Source organism: Malus sylvestris, chromosome 17 (assembly GCF_916048215.2).
Source record: "Malus sylvestris chromosome 17, drMalSylv7.2, whole genome shotgun sequence".
Classification (NCBI taxonomy): Eukaryota; Viridiplantae; Streptophyta; class Magnoliopsida; order Rosales; family Rosaceae; genus Malus; species Malus sylvestris.
The window spans coordinates 19,354,317-19,359,443 of record NC_062276.1 but is presented as its reverse complement, the minus strand read 5'-3'; the positions used below and the strand labels follow the sequence as shown (position 1 = coordinate 19,359,443).

At 36.9% G+C, this 5,127-nt stretch overlaps 1 pseudogene; it reads left to right on the top strand.

Annotated features, from left to right (window-relative positions):
• The first annotated feature begins 4,125 nt into the window (after nt 1–4,125).
• On the top strand, nt 4,126–4,232 carry LOC126612715 (small nucleolar RNA R71; annotated as a pseudogene).
• Nucleotides 4,233–5,127: the final 895 nt, after the last annotated feature.

Here is a 5,127-nt window from a genome sequence, read left to right as displayed (position 1 = left end):
CTAAATAAGCCTTCAAATGCTGCCCATTGACCTTAAAACGAGTGTCATTCTTAATGGTTTCTCTCTCCACAACTCCATGAAGAAATACTTTAATCACTTTGAAAGGTCCAACCCATCTAGACTTCAATTACTTGGAAAAAGTTGCAAACGTGAGTCATACCTGGTTGAAACTCTTTCCTTAGAGCTTGGTTCGTTCTTTATAGACCTTAGCATTCTTATATGATTCATTTCTGAGCTCATCCAACTCATTAAGTTGGAGCTTCCTCACTGTACCAGCTTCTTTGAGATCAAAATTGAACTTCTTTATGGCCCAATATGCACAATGCTCGAGCTCTATAGGCAAATGACATGCTTTTCCAAACACAAGTCGATAAGGGCTTTTTCCAATTGGGGTTTTGTACGCTATTCGATAAGCCCAAAGTGCATCATTCAACCTAAGTAACCAATCCTTCCTTGTAGGGTTGACGGTCTTCATCAAATGTTCTTTATTTCCCTATTGCTAATTTCCACTTGGTTAGAGGTTTGAGGATGGTATGGAGTTGCCACTTTATGTGTGATGTTGTACTTCTTTAGCAGTGCCACGAAAGGCTTGTTGCAGAAGTGGTCGCCACCATCGCTAATGATAACTCTCAGAATTCCAAACTTAGTGAAAATCACATCCTTGAGAAAATTCAAAACAACCTTGTGATCATTAGTTCGTGTAGCTGCTGCTTCAACCCATTTTGATACATAATCTACCTCTATTAGTATGTATAGGTATCCAAAAGAAGATGAAAAGGGGCCCATGAAGTCAATTCCCCACACGTCAAATAACTCCATCACTAAAATGTTGTTCAATGGCATTTCATTCTTGCAGCTGATATTTCTCATTTTCTGACACCTACCACACTTAGAGCAAAAATTAAAAGCATCTTTAAACAATGTAGGCCAAAAGAAACCAGATTGTAAAACCTTTAAAGCTGTCTATTTGGCACCGAAATGACCTCCATATGCTAACTCATGACTGAATCTTAGTATGCTTTGTTGCTTAGTCTCCGGAACACATCTTCAGATGATTTGGTTAGGGCAATACTTGAACAAATATGGCTCATCCCAAACATAGTGTTTCACCATTGAAAGGAACTTCTTTTTCTCCTAAAAAGTGAAATCATCTCTAATTACACCACAAGCAAGATAATTAACAAAATCAGCATACCATGGCTCTTTTTCTTGAATGACAAAGAGCTGTTCATCTGGTAATGATTCTTTGAGAGGCAAAATTTGTCCATTTCCATGGTTTTCATCAATAAGGCGTGACCAGTGATCAGCAACAACATTTTCACTCCCATTCTTGTCTCGAATTTCCAGGTCAAACTCTTGTAACAAGAGTATCCATCTAATTAAGCATGGTTTGGCAGGATCAGAGTAAACAATCACTTTAGAGCCAACAAGATATGAATGAAATTTCTCTAAAGCAAAAACAACAGCAAGCAACTCTTTTTCGGTTGTATAGTAATTGAGTTGAGCATCATTTAATGTCTGGCTTGCATAGTAGATCACATGTGGGGGTTTATTCACTCTTTGACCTAAAACAGCACCAATAGCGTAGTCAAAGGCATCACACATTAATTCAAAAGGTAAAGACCAATCTGGTACCATAATAATAGAAGCAGATGTTAGTTCATGCTTCAAGGTATTAAATGCATTCATACAAACTTTATCAAAGTCAAATACAACATCTTTAGCCAAAAGATTGCACAATGGACTAGTGATCTTGGAAATATCTCTAATGAAACGACAATAAAAACCAGCATGTCCTAGAAAGCTTATTACTCCCTTTATTGAAGTAGGGGCTGCCATATTTGAGATGATGTTAATTTTTGCTTTGTCAATTTCAATTCCCTTGCTAGATATTACATGGCCCAAGACAACACCTTGTTTCACCACAAATTGACACTTTTCCCAATTAAGAATCAAATTTGTTTCCTGACATCTTTGAAGCACTAGAGATAGGTGGTTAAGGCAATCATCAAAACAAGAACCAAAAAATGAAAAATCATCCATAAATACCTCAATAAATCTCTCAACCATATCCGAAAAGATTACTAACATACATCTTTGGAAAGTTGATAGGGCATTGCAAAGGCTAAAAGGCATCATCCGATATGCAAAAGTGCCAAATGGGCAAGTGAATGTAGTCTTCTCTTGATCTTCCAGAGCTATTGCAATTTGATTATAACCTGAATATCCATCAAGAAAACAATAATGTGAGTAACCAGCTAATCGCTCAAGCATTTGATCAATAAAAGGCATAGGAAAATAATCTTTTCTAGTGTCCAAATTCAACTTCCTATAATCGGTGCAAACACGCCAACTAGCTGCGTACAAGCTCTTTGTTCTCATTTTTTACCACCATGATTCCAATCTTTTTAGGCACTACTTGAACAGCGCTTACCCATTTGCTATCTGAAATTGGGTATATGATACCCACATCTAGCAACTTCAACACTTCAGTTCTCACTACTTCTTTCAGGTGTGGATTGAGCCTTCGTTGTGGTTCACGGGTTGGTTTTCTCTGTCTTCCAATAAAATCCGATACATGCACATGGTAGGGCTTAGTCCCTTAATATCTACAATAGAACAACCAATGGTTGATTTGAACTCTTTTAATACCCTAATTAACTTATCTTCTTCCAATGGATTGAGGTCAGATGCTATGATAACTGCAAGAGTTTCAAATTCAACGAGGTAAGCATATTTTAGATGTGGTGGAAGTGGTTTAAGTTCAAGTTTTGGAGGTTTAACAATAGAAGGGATCAGATGTGTGGAAAATGGTTATAATGACTCTATAAGAGGTGAAATAATGGAGGGATATGGTTTTAATGCTTCCAAGGCAGCCATCACTTCCATGAGTGCAGATTCTTCATGAAAATCATCTTGAGATTGACTCAAAACAAATTGTAACGGATCATTAGATTGTGTCTACAAAAACTTAGAGAAAACAGGTGAATCAAACACATCAATCAAACAACAATCAAATGAACTAGAAGGGTGAGAAAGAGATTCAAACACTTTGAATTGTACAATTTCTCCTAGCACGGTCATGGTAAGAAAACCATTTTGCACGTCTATGATAGTCTTTGCAATGGCCATAAAAGGTTTCCTAAGCAAAATTGGTAACTCACGATCATGTATAGGAGCCTATTCCATGTCCAAAACTACAAAATCAGCAGGCAAAATTAGTTTGTCAACTTGAACTAAGATATCTTCAACTATACCTCTTGGATATTTCACTGATCGATCAGCAAGTTGCAATGAAATGGTTGTTGCCTTCAAATCCCCCAAACCTAGTTGAAGGTACACTGAATAGGGCATTAGATTGATGCTAGCACCCAAATCAAGCATAGCCTTGTCAACTAACTTGTTTTCAATAGTGATTGCTTTGGGTTGCTTTTGGTTCTTTGAAGTATCACCGATTGGCTCGGAAACTTCCCAGGCTCTCTTTGACTCAAAGCATCGGCAATTTGACCAAATTGAGTCTCCATTTTGGATAGAGCAGTCGAATGTAGTTGGAGAGTACTATTGGTAGTTTGCTGGAATTGAACGGTGTTTTGGGCTAGCAATTTGACCTCATCTTCAAGTGTAGCAGCATGCTTTGGTTAGAAATTTTGAAACTGATTGTTATTTTTCCATGAGAGATTGGGATGATCTCTCTAACCAAGGTTATATGTATTAGAGAATGGGTCATTTCGTGGCCTCTGATTGTAAGAGTTCATAAGATTCACTTGCTCTTGGACGAATTCAGGATAAGCCTCACTACCTGAACATTGATAAGTAGGATGACTTGGTATGTTGCAAATGACACGCACCTCAGCTATCTTGGGCACTATATTGAGCACAAAATCAAGCTTCTTTTCCAAACTACCCACTTGCAATGCAAGATCATTATTAAAGCTCATTTCATACACTCCAGCTCATTTACCTCTTGTATCTTTGTTTTGATCATTAGATCCCAACATCTCATAGATGTTATATGATTCTTGAGCATTCTTTTTCTTCAAAGCTCCACTTGCTGCATTGTCAACAGTAGATTGACATGTTTAGGTTAATCCATCGTAAAAAAATTGCATTTGTAAGTAAAGAGGTAACCCATGATGTGGACATTGTAGCTAAAGCCCTTTAAAATACTCCCAACATTCATTGAAAGGTTCTCCATCATGTTTTGCAAAGTTGAAGATTTGCCCTCTCAAAGTAGCTGTCTTTTGAGTAGAGAAAAATTTCTTTGCTAAGGCATTCCAATTAGTGAGCGAACCAAGTGCTAAAGTCATTTACCAACCCTTAGCTTTATCTTTCAATGTGTAGGGAAAAACTCTCATTCTTAGATTTGTTTCACTCACTCCCTGCAAAGGTAAACCACTCACAACATTATAGAATTCTTTAATATGAGCTAATGGATCTTCATTAGATAAACCATAAAAAGAAGGAAGCATATGAAAATGTGAAGATTTGAGATCATAGTTTCTAGCTTCAACAGGCAACAAGATGCATGAAGGTGAATTTTGTATAACCGGCTGAGCATAATCCTGCAAAGCTCGATTGTCATCATCATTGTCTGCATCTCTTCTTCTTGCTCAGAATTGGAGTGCTCAGAATAAGCACCTACACCTGTTGATAGAAAGTTCTCAAAAGTGTTTCTCTTTATACGTTCAAGTCTTTGGCCTATCTTAGCAAGTTTATCGGACATATACTACCTAAGAAATAGAAAGAAAACAAATGAAATTTAGAAATCTAAACTGAAAATGAAAATAGATAGGGTTTAAAGAACAAGCAATTATAAGGGGCTGAAATCAGTCTCTGGCATCGGCACCATAATTTTGTTGTGTTCCTTCCAAGTACAATATATGGTTAGTATAATGGCACAAGTAAGGGTGTCGAACCATAGAGACTGATTAGACCTTTATAAATTACTAGCCTTGAAAGAACCCTAACTAAACCATAAAAATAACAAAGTGAATGTAGGTTTTGTGTTGTTAATGAGAATAACTAAAAATGCAAGAAAAATGTAACAACAAATGATATGTTGATTGAGAAACTACGAGGATGGGTCCAGGGATTTCGAGTTCACCATTTCAAAACCGATTCCATGTT